The sequence below is a fragment of the Pelophylax lessonae genome, assembly GCF_965119305.1.
Source record: "Pelophylax lessonae genome assembly, chromosome: 4".
Taxonomy (NCBI): domain Eukaryota; kingdom Metazoa; phylum Chordata; class Amphibia; order Anura; family Ranidae; genus Pelophylax; species Pelophylax lessonae.
The window spans coordinates 504,575,221-504,587,824 of NC_138771.1; positions in this window are offsets into that span (position 1 = coordinate 504,575,221).

Genomic DNA, 12,604 nt, shown 5'->3' on the forward strand with positions numbered 1-12,604 from the left:
ATCACTTTGGTCCGGAATCACCTTATTGCATCCAGACAACTCACTGGGGATTCTGTAGCTGTGTGAGTAGCAGGGGGAGCCATTTTCAAAGTTCCCACTGCGACAGTACACCTGAATTGGGGAGCTGGGTCAAGGAATGTGGAGGTGGGCATGATGCAGGATTTACCCGCAAACGTTATTTTGGGCAACGACCTGGGGGAGCTGACTTCAGCTTTTGTTCCCCAATCTACCATCCACGAAGCTTATTCGGTTGTTACCCGGCAGCAGGCTCGCACCACAGGACCACTACTACCACAGACGGGGCGAAACTCCTCCAAACACCAGACACCCAGATACCCGTCCCGCAGTGGTGTACAGTGCCACAGGTGCAAGCAGTTTGGGCACTATCGATGAGACTGTACCCAGAGCAGGAACCAAGCTGCGTGGATCCGACCAGGGTCACTCCCTTCAGCACGGACAACGGTCCCCTACTATCCCACAGAGGTTTCCCCAGTCGTACCCAGGTTCAAACACACCGAGGAGCAATGGGGTACCCTTCATGAAGCTAACCCGGTGCAAGCCGCTACGGAGAACCAACAGCATCATCTACAATCGTTCCAGTTAAATGGAATGCCCGCTCATGGTCTCCGAGACACGGGAGCCACTCTCACCTTGGTCAAGTGACACCTGGTTCCAGATGCCACCCGAACCGGAGGCTCAGCAGTGGTACGGATGGCAGGGGGAGCAGTACACTGACCGCTAGAGATGTATAGAACTGTTCGCCGGCGAACAGTTCCCGGCGAACTTAGCATGTTCGCGTTCGCCGCTGCCGGCGAACATATGCGATGTTCGGTCCGCCCCCCATAAGACATCATTGAGGCAAACTTTGACCCTGAACTTTACAGTCAGCAGACACATTTCGAGCCAATCAGCATACCTCCCTCCCACACCCTCCCACCTCCTATAAATAAGCAAGGGCAGCATCCATCTTAGATCATTCTGAAGCAGTGTGTGTAGTGAGAGTAGGGAGAGAGCTGCTGCTGCTGCTGCTGCTGCTGCTGCTGTTAAGCTAGGGACAGTTAGTCAGTGTTCCTGGTCTTGCAGTGTTCTTGGTCCACTACTGCTGTAATATCAGCACCCCAAAAAGCCCTTCTAAGGGCTGGTATTTGTGTTTTTTTTTTTTTTTTATATATATATATATATATATATATATATATACCTAGCGTCCCCAAAAGCCCTTTTAAGGGCTGGTAATTGAGTTGTTTCTTCTTATATATATATATATATATATATCTATATCTATCTAGTGTCCCCAAAAGCCCTTTAAAGGGCTGGTAATTGAGGATTTTTTTAATTTATATATATACATATATATATATATATATAGTGTCCCCAAAAGCCCTTTTAAGGGCTGGTAAGGTAATAGAGTTTTTTCTTTATATATATATCTATATATATCTATTGTACACTGCAGTTGCCTGCCCGCTGTGTGTGAGAGGCCACAGACCTACCACAGACTGTACTGTGTGCACACCACACTCATTTCAGGTGGCACAGGCACAGTACCTTGCATTTTAAAAAATATTTTTTTTTTCCTCTGTCATAATTGCAGTGAGTGCTGTGTCAGGTCCACAGAGTGCACTGTACCCACTGCAGTGCACTGCCCACCACTGATATATATACGGTGGCACAGCATCTTGTTGCAATAAATTGAAAAAAAAAAATATTTTTTATTATTGCAGTTGCCTGGGCTGCCAGTTACTGTCAGGTCCACAGAGTGTACTGTGCCCACTGCAGTGCCACTGTGTGCCCACCCACCACTGATATATAAGGTGGCACAGCAGCTTGCAAAGTAAAAAAAAATATATATTTTTTTTAATTGCAGTTGCCTGGGTGCCAGTGACTGCTGTCAGGTCCACAGAGAGTGTACTGTGCCACTGCCCACCCACCACTGATATATAAGGTGGCACAGCAGCTTGCAAAGTAAAATAAAATATATTTTTTTAAAATTGCAGTTGCCTGGGTGCCAGTGACTGCTGTCAGGTCCACAGAGAGTGTACTGTGCCACTGCCCACCCACCACTGATATATAAGGTGGCACAGCAGCTTGCAAAGTAAAATAAAATATATATTTTTTAAAATTGCAGTTGCCTGGGTGCCAGTGACTGCTGTCAGGTCCACAGAGAGTGTACTGTGCCACTGCCCACCCACCACTGATATATAAGGTGGCACAGCAGCTTGCAAAGTAAAATAAAATATATATTTTTTAAAATTGCAGTTGCCTGGGTGCCAGTGACTGCTGTCAGGTCCACAGAGAGTGTACTGTGCCACTGCCCACCCACCACTGATATATAAGGTGGCACAGCAGCTTGCAAAGTAAAAAAATATATATATTTTTTTAAATTGCAGTTGCCTGGGTGCCAGTGACTGCTGTCAGGTCCACAGAGAGTGTACTGTGCCACTGCCCACCCACCACTGATATATAAAGTGGCACAGCAGCTTGCAAAGTAAAAAAATATATATATATTTTTTAAATTGCTGTTGCCTGGGTGCCAGTGACTGCTGTCAGGTCCACAGAGAGTGTACTGTGCCACTGCCCACCCACCACTGATATATAAAGTGGCACAGCAGCTTGCAAAGTAAAAAAATATATATATATTTTTTAAATTGCAGTTGCCTGGGTGCCAGTGACTGCTGTCAGGTCCACAGAGAGTGTACTGTGCCACTGCCCACCCACCACTGATATATATGCCTGCAAGAGAAAAAGCCAGCCGCAGAGAAGCCGTATTCCTGAAAATATAAGAAAAATGCTGTTTTTTAGGGGTTCTGGACATGCTACAGAGCTGAAACTTGACAGGTACACTTTTTAGACCCCCCAGACACTGAATACAAAAAATGACATGCCTGCCTAAAAAAATGCCCGCTAAATGCCTGCAAGAAAAAAAGCCAGCCGCAGAGAAGCCGTATTCCTGAAAATATAATAAAAATGCTGTTTTTTAGGGGTTCTGGACATGCTACAGAGCTGAAACTTGACAGGTACACTTTTTAGACCCCCCAGACACTAAATACAAAAAATGACATGCCTGCATAAAAAAATGCCCGATAAATGCCTGCAAGAGAAAAAGCCAGCCGCAGAGAAGCCGTATTCCTGAAAATATAAGGAAAATGCTGTTTTTTAGGGGTTCTGGACATGCTACAGAGCTGAAACTTGACAGGTACACTTTTTAGACCCCCCAGACACTAAATACAAAAAATGACATGCCTGCCTAAAAAAATGCCCGATAAATGCCTGCAAGAGAAAAAGCCAGCCGCAGAGAAGCCGTATTACTGAAAATATAATAAAAATGCTGTTTTTTAGGGGTTCTGGACATGCTACAGAGCTGAAACTTGACAGGTACACTTTTTAGACCCCCCAGACACTAAATACAAAAAATGACATGCCTGCCTAAAAAAATGCCCGATAAATGCCTGCAAGAGAAAAAGCCAGCCGCAGAGAAGCCGTATTACTGAAAATATAATAAAAATGCTGTTTTTTAGGGGTTCTGGACATGCTACAGAGCTGAAACTTGACAGGTACACTTTTTAGACCCCCCAGACACTAAATACAAAAAATTACATGCCTGCCTAAAAAAATGCCCGCTAAATGCCTGCAAGAGAAAAAGCCAGCCGCAGAGAAGCCATATTCCTGAAAATATAATAAAAATGCTGTTTTTTAGGGGTTCTGGACATGCTACAGAGCTGAAACTTGACAGGTACACTTTTTAGACCCCCCAGACACTAAATACAAAAAATGACATGCCTGCCTAAAAAAATGCCCGATAAATGCCTGCAAGAGAAAAAGCCAGCCGCAGAGAAGCCATATTCCTGAAAATATAAGACAAATGCTGTTTTTTAGGGGTTCTGGACATGCTACAGAGCTGAAACTTCACAGGTACACTTTTTAGACCCCCCAGATGCTAAATCCAAATTTTTTATTTTTATTTTTTTTTTAATTTTTCCAATAATTGGCTCTCTATCAAAAAAATTATAATTTTTAAGAACTTTTTTTTGCGTGATCCCTCTCCGGCATGCCACAGTCCAGGTGTTAGTCCCCTTGAAACAACTTTTCCATCACTATTGTGGCCAGAAAGAGTCCCTGTGTGTTTTAAAATTCGCCTGCCTATTGAAGTCTATGGCGGTTCGCCCGGTTCGCCGGTTCGCGAACATTTGCCGATGTTCGCGTTCGCCGTGCGCGAACGGCGAATTTTAGGTTCGCGACATCACTACTGACCGCCCACTGCGAGGGTCCACTTGAATTGGGGTGCAGGGTCAGGTCTGATTGATGTGGGGTTGATACGGGAGCTCCCCACCGACATCGTACTGGGGAACGATCTAGGCCAGTTGCCCTCAGTGATCCTGCCAGTCCAGATACCAGGCCAATATCCTGGAGACCTAATGGCCTTCTGAGGTCCAGACGCTTCAATGTTTGGATTAAGAACAGTATTGAGCCCGGTTGGAGAAGATGGCAGAGAACAACCCGTAACCTACTTGAGCAGAGAGCTTCTCCCCAGGGAATGAAGCTTCAGCCCTACTTGTATGGACAACAGTTCACGGATCACAACCCGTTGGTATGGCTAAACCGAGTGGCAGGGCACAATGCCCGGTTGTTGCACTGGAGTTTGGCGTTACAACCTTATGACTTTACTATTCACTACCGCCCCGGAAAACAGAATGGCCATGCTGACGGGTTATAGCGACAAACTGAACTGGAAAAATGATCTGTGAGTACTCCCCGGACATCCCCAAGCCGATCCGTTATGGATCAGACTGTGTATGCCGGCTTGGTTCTGGGGGAGCATTGTGGCAAACACAGCCACTGTATATTGTCCTTCGTGTATGCATTATGTTTATTGCATGTGTATACCTTTAAGAGCCAAGTGTTTGTAGTGTGGGTTGTGTGGAGAGAGTGAGAACTCTTTCACTTGGGACTATCATATCTCTGAGCAGTGTCCCTCAGGAGATGGGTGGGGGTTTGTTATTGGTAAATACCTGCCTTCTATTGTCCTATTGTTTCTGTCTGGCAGAGAAAGGTTATTATGGGATGTTCAGCTTTGTGTGTGGAATGTCTCGAAGAGGGAGGGGTTTTGGCAGAGTGTAGATCCCTTGTGTTTCCAATAAACAAGGCATTCTAGTGTTTGACCTCCTAGCTATGTGTCGTCTAGTTATTGGAGGGTTGGGAATATTATACGCTACCAGGATTATTGTATGCTATGTCTGACTACCAGTGGAGATATCGTGGATCATACTGCTACTCCGCTACAATATTATATCATGGTCAGACCATGCCTCAATTTCTCTCAAAATGTCTGACTCATTCACCCCTTACCCTAACTTTTTATGGAAAACAAACAATTCATTGCTCCAGACCAGGGATTGCAGATCTGCTTTAGAGCAGGGTTTTCTGGAATTCTTCCATTTTAATGACGGATCGGTGGAAGATCCATGCACACTGTGAAACTCTCATAAATCTTATATGCGGGGCTTATTCATTAAACTGGGTGCTAGGGTAAGAAGGAAGAGGCGGCAGCTTATAGATCAAATATTAACCGACATTAAACATTACGAAACTGCAAATAAATCTGCCCCTATCCCAGATTTAAGTGATCTTCGCACCCTCTTTCTTGAAAGATCTGAGAAAAGCTCTAGACATCTGAAGATGACTTATTATGCAAGTGGCAACAAGGCCAAAAAACTACTAGCTAAGCATATCCAAGGGATTAGATCCAAAACAAAAATACCATTTGTGTATCATCCCATTACTAAACAAAAAATATTTGATCCACAAGGCATCTCAAATGCGTTCAGCTGTTACTATAGCTCCTTATATAATTTACGGGAAGATCCCACAATTCCACAACCGTCGCCAACAGATATATTGACCTTTTTAAATAAAATCCAGTTGCCATCCTTATCCCCAACCCAACTGGATGCACTTAACACACCCTTTACACTAACTGAAGTCAATAGGACAATAAACTTCCTCCCTAGTGGTAAGTCTCCAGGACCAGATGGGTACAGTGGAGAATACTTTAAAACTTTTAAAACCACGCTAGCACCATACTTAGTCACATTATTCAACTCTGCAGCTGCCTTTTCCTCCTTTCCTGAAGAAATGTTAAGAGCTCTTATTGTTACCTTACCTAAAGTGGGTAAGAGTCTGGACTCAGGACTGTCCCCAAAAATGTAAACCAATATCATTATTGAATGTCGATCTAAAATTGTACGCGAAGCTTATTGCAAACAAACTTTTCAATATTCTGCCTGACTTAGTGCATCCAGATCAATCCGGATTTAGGAGAGGAAGGCAAACCTCCAATGCCACAAGAAAGGTCGTAAACGTTATACATTATGCTAGAATTGCGAAAATCCCTGCCTTGCTTCTTGCGCTTGACGCTGAAAAAACGTTTGATCGCATTCATTGGACTTATCCTAATGAGGTTCTACAAAAATTTGTTTTTTCCAGGAATTTACTATCCACCATTTTGGCGCTTTACATATGCCCTTCAGCCCAGGTGCTCACGTCAGGAATATTATCCCAACTTTTCCCAATTACAAATGGGACAAGACAGGAGTGCCCCTTTCTCCCCTAATCTTTGACCTCCTCATGGAACCACTAGCCTCTTATATTCGCTCCTTATCTAGTGTTTCTGGTTTCCAGATAGGCACCCGGGTCCACTCTATAAGTCTGTTTGCTGATGACATCATACTGATGGTAACTAATCCAGCAACCTCATTGGGAGCGCTCCACGAAGCTTTACTTTTGTTCCAATCCGTTTCCTATTACAAAATCAACACATCTAAATTTTATATCCAAAATCTTGGTATAGACCCCCCTTTGAAACATGCCTTACAACACAAATACTCCTTTGTGTGGAAAAATTAAGGGATATTGTACTTAGGTACTACTCTTACAAACACGACAACATCCTTATTTAAAGCAAATTATATCCCACTCCTGCAGAAAACTCGGGACTCACTATTAGTGTTGAGCGAACACGGACTGTATTATTCGTGTTCGTACCGAATAATTGGATTTTTTTTACCCGAACACGGACACGGACACTTTACTGTATGTTCGGGTAAAAATCCGTGTTCGGTCGTTTTATTTCCGGGTTTTGCATGCTTTGGCGCTCTTTTCATGGCGGGCTTTCAACAGCCAATCAACAATCGTTTAACTGGTGTGCCTTAAGCCATCCCAGCCATGCCTGCAAATGTCTTAGTAGCTGTGATTGGCCGTCTGAAGCATGTGACCAAGTCTTTATAAGTTCGAGGCAGCCGCCGCAGCAGCGTCATTCTGCTGCTTAGCTAAGGGACAGAGCACACATCAATGTGCTGGCTGCTGATTAGGGAAAGATAGGCAGGAAAAAACCATTTGTGTCCGGATAGAATTGAGGGACAGGTCGGAGTGTTTAGGCAGGGCGAGTTGTAGGCATTTTAGGGATAGAGTCTGCTGAATTATAGGGTCAGTGTCTTCTACAAACTACAATCGATATTGCTGTGTGGGGGGTGGGGTGAATCTGCACTCAATCCTGATCTACGATCTCTTCTCAATCCTGTTAGGGACAGAGTCTGCTGAATTTTAGGGAAACTGTGTTCTACAAACTACAATCGATATTGCTGTGTGGTGTGGGATTGGAGATAGGCAGGTGTCAGTGATCCACATCCATTTTTCTGTGTGTGAGCTGCAGTGAACACAATCTTTTTGGGCTGCAGTGAACACAATCTTTTTGGGCTGCAGTGAACACAATCTTTTTGGGCTGCAGTGAACACAATCTTTTTGGGCTGCAGTGAACACAATCTTTTTGGGGTGCAGTGAACAAAATCTTTTTGGGGTGCAGTGAACACAATCCTTTTTGGTGTGCAGTGAACACAATCTTTGTGGGGTGCAGTGAACAAAATCCTTTGTGGGGTGCAGTGAACACAATCTTTTTGGGGTGCAGTGAACAAAATCCTTTTTGGGGTGCAGTGAACAACATCCTTTTTGGGGTGCAGTGAACACAATCTTTTTGGGGTGCAGTGAACAAAATCCTTTGTGGGGTGCAGTGAACACAATCTTTTTGGGGTGCAGTGAACACAATCTTTTCGGGGTGGAGTGAACAACATCCTTTTTGGGGTGCAGTGAACAAAATCCTTTTTGGGGTGCAGTGAACAAAATCATTTTTGGGGTGCAGTGAACACAATCTTTTTGGGGTGCAGTGAACACAATCTTTGTGGGGTGCAGTGAACACAATCTTTTTGGGGTGGAGTGAACAACATCCTTTTTGGGGTGCAGTGAACAACATCCTTTTTGGGGTGCAGTGAACACAATCTTTTTGGGGTACAGTGAACACAATCTTTGTGGGGTACAGTGAACAGAATCTTTGTGGGGTGCAGTGAACACAATCTTTGGGGGGTACAATGAACACAATCTTTTTGGGGTGCAGTGAACACAATCTTTGTGGGGTGCAGTGAACACAATCTTTTTGGGGTGGAGTGAACAAAATCATTTTTGGGGTGCAGTGAACAACATCCTTTTTGGGGTGCAGTGATCAAAATCCTTTTTGGGGTGCAGTGAACACAATCTTTTTGGGGTGCAGTGAACAAAATCCTTTGTGGGGTGCAGTGAACAGAATCTTTGTGGGGTGCAGTGAACACAATCTTTGGGGGGGTACAGTGAACACAATCTTTTTGGGGTGCAGTGAACACAATCTTTGTGGGGTACAGTGAACAGAATCTTTGTGGGGTGCAGTGAACACAATCTTTGGGGGGTACAGTGAACACAATCTTTTTGGGGTGCAGTGAACACAATCTTTGGGGGGTACAGTGAACACAATCTTTTTGGGGTGCAGTGAACACAATCTTTGTGGGGTGCAGTGAACACAATCTTTGGGGGGGTACAGTGAACACAATCTTTTTGGGGTGCAGTGAACAACATCCTTTTAGGGTGCAATGAACACAATCTTTGTGGGGTGCAGTGAACAACATCCTTTTAGGGTGCAGTGAACACAATCTTTGTGGGGTACAGTGAACAGAATCTTTGTGGGGTGCAGTGAACACAATCTTTGGGGGGTACAGTGAACACAATCTTTGTGAGGTGCAGTGAACACAATCTTTGTGGGGTGCAGTGAACACAATCATTGTGGGGTGCAGTGAACTCAATCTTTGTGGGGTACAGTGAACACAATCTCATACTTCTGAAGATTTGAGGGTGCTGCCTGTTCCATACTCCCCCTACTCCTCATCTAGCCTTTTAGGGGTACAAACAATAGTAATTGGGGCCTAGTGTGGTTGTGTACGTGTGATATACATACACTTTTTTTGGATCATATTTTCTATTCCGCTATTTAATCAAAAACCTTTGGGGATCAGTTAAATTGGGGGATAGTCTGTGTTGGTACGTGTGAGAGAGATCCACCTTTCCAAGTTGTTGGGGTTCATCTCATACTTCTGAAGGTTTGAGGGTGCTGCCTGTTCCATACTCCCCCTACTCCTAGCCTTTTAGGGGTACAAACAATAGTAATTGGGGCCTAGTGTGGTTGTGTACGTGTGATATACATACACTTTTTTTGGATCATATTTTCTATTCCGCTATTTAATCAAAAACCTTTGGGGATCAGTTAAATTGGGGGATAGTCTGTGTTGGTACGTGTGAGAGAGATCCACCTTTCCAAGTTGTTGGGGTTCATCTCATACTTCTGAAGGTTTGAGGGTGCTGCCTGTTCCATACCCCCCCTACTCCTCATCTAGCCTTTTAGGGGTACAAACAATAGTAATTGGGGCCTAGTGTGGTTGTGTACGTGTGATATACATACACTTTTTTTGGATCATATTTTCTATTCCGCTATTTAATCAAAAACCTTTGGGGATCAGTTAAATTGGGGGATAGTCTGTGTTGGTACGTGTGAGAGAGATCCACCTTTCCAAGTTGTTGGGGTTCATCTCATACTTCTGAAGGTTTGAGGGTGCTGCCTGTTCCATACTCCCCCTACTCCTAGCCTTTTAGGGGTACAAACAATAGTAATTGGGGCCTAGTGTGGTTGTGTACGTGTGATATACATACACTTTTTTTGGATCATATTTTCTATTCCGCTATTTAATCAAAAACCTTTGGGGATCAGTTAAATTGGGGGATAGTCTGTGTTGGTACGTGTGAGAGAGATCCACCTTTCCAAGTTGTTGGGGTTCATCTCATACTTCTGAAGATTTGAGGGTGCTGCCTGTTCCATACCCCCCCTACTCCTCATCTAGCCTTTTAGGGGTACAAACAATAGTAATTGGGGCCTAGTGTGGTTGTGTACGTGTGATATACATACACTTTTTTTGGATCATATTTTCTATTCCGCTATTTAATCAAAAACCTTTGGGGATCAGTTAAATTGGGGGATAGTCTGTGTTGGTACGTGTGAGAGAGATCCACCTTTCCAAGTTGTTGGGGTTCATCTCATACTTCTGAAGGTTTGAGGGTGCTGCCTGTTCCATACCCCCCCTACTCCTCATCTAGCCTTTTAGGGGTACAAACAATAGTAATTGGGGCCTAGTGTGGTTGTGTACGTGTGATATACATACACTTTTTTTGGATCATATTTTCTATTCCGCTATTTAATCAAAAACCTTTGGGGATCAGTTAAATTGGGGGATAGTCTGTGTTGGTACGTGTGAGAGAGATCCACCTTTCCAAGTTGTTGGGGTTCATCTCATACTTCTGAAGGTTTGAGGGTGCTGCCTGTTCCATACTCCCCCTACTCCTAGCCTTTTAGGGGTACAAACAATAGTAATTGGGGCCTAGTGTGGTTGTGTACGTGTGATATACATACACTTTTTTTGGATCATATTTTCTATTCCGCTATTTAATCAAAAACCTTTGGGGATCAGTTAAATTGGGGGATAGTCTGTGTTGGTACGTGTGAGAGAGATCCACCTTTCCAAGTTGTTGGGGTTCATCTCATACTTCTGAAGGTTTGAGGGTGCTGCCTGTTCCATACTCCCCCTACTCCTCATCTAGCCTTTTAGGGGTACAAACAATAGTAATTGGGGCCCAGTGTGGTTGTGTACGTGTGATATACATACACTTTTTTTGGATCATATTTTCTATTCCGCTATTTAATCAAAAACCTTTGGGGATCAGTTAAATTGGGGGATAGTCTGTGTTGGTACGTGTGAGAGAGATCCACCTTTCCAAGTTGTTGGGGTTCATCTCATACTTCTGAAGGTTTGAGGGTGCTGCCTGTTCCATACCCCCCCTACTCCTCATCTAGCCTTTTAGGGGTACAAACAATAGTAATTGGGGCCTAGTGTGGTTGTGTACGTGTGATATACATACACTTTTTTTGGATCATATTTTCTATTCCGCTATTTAATCAAAAACCTTTGGGGATCAGTTAAATTGGGGGATAGTCTGTGTTGGTACGTGTGAGAGAGATCCACCTTTCCAAGTTGTTGGGGTTCATCTCATACTTCTGAAGGTTTGAGGGTGCTGCCTGTTCCATACTCCCCCTACTCCTCATCTAGCCTTTTAGGGGTACAAACAATAGTAATTGGGGCCCAGTGTGGTTGTGTACGTGTGATATACATACACTTTTTTTGGATCATATTTTCTATTCCGCTATTTAATCAAAAACCTTTGGGGATCAGTTAAATTGGGGGATAGTCTGTGTTGGTACGTGTGAGAGAGATCCACCTTTCCAAGTTGTTGGGGTTCATCTCATACTTCTGAAGGTTTGAGGGTGCTGCCTGTTCCATACTCCCCCTACTCCTCATCTAGCCTTTTAGGGGTACAAACAATAGTAATTGGGGCCTAGTGTGGTTGTGTACGTGTGATATACATACACTTTTTTTGGATCATATTTTCTATTCCGCTATTTAATCAAAAACCTTTGGGGATCAGTTAAATTGGGGGATAGTCTGTGTTGGTACGTGTGAGAGAGATCCACCTTTCCAAGTTGTTGGGGTTCATCTCATACTTCTGAAGGTTTGAGGGTGCTGCCTGTTCCATACTCCCCCTACTCCTAGCCTTTTAGGGGTACAAACAATAGTAATTGGGGCCTAGTGTGGTTGTGTACGTGTGATATACATACACTTTTTTTGGATCATATTTTCTATTCCGCTATTTAATCAAAAACCTTTGGGGATCAGTTAAATTGGGGGATAGTCTGTGTTGGTACGTGTGAGAGAGATCCACCTTTCCAAGTTGTTGGGGTTCATCTCATACTTCTGAAGGTTTGAGGGTGCTGCCTGTTCCATACCCCCCCTACTCCTCATCTAGCCTTTTAGGGGTACAAACAATAGTAATTGGGGCCTAGTGTGGTTGTGTACGTGTGATATACATACACTTTTTTTGGATCATATTTTCTATTCCGCTATTTAATCAAAAACCTTTGGGGATCAGTTAAATTGGGGGATAGTCTGTGTTGGTACGTGTGAGAGAGATCCACCTTTCCAAGTTGTTGGGGTTCATCTCATACTTCTAAAGGTTTGAGGGTGCTGCCTGTTCCATACTCCCCCTACTCCTAGCCTTTTAGGGGTACAAACAATAGTAATTGGGGCCTAGTGTGGTTGTGTACGTGTGATATACATACACTTTTTTTGGATCATATTTTCTATTCCGCTAT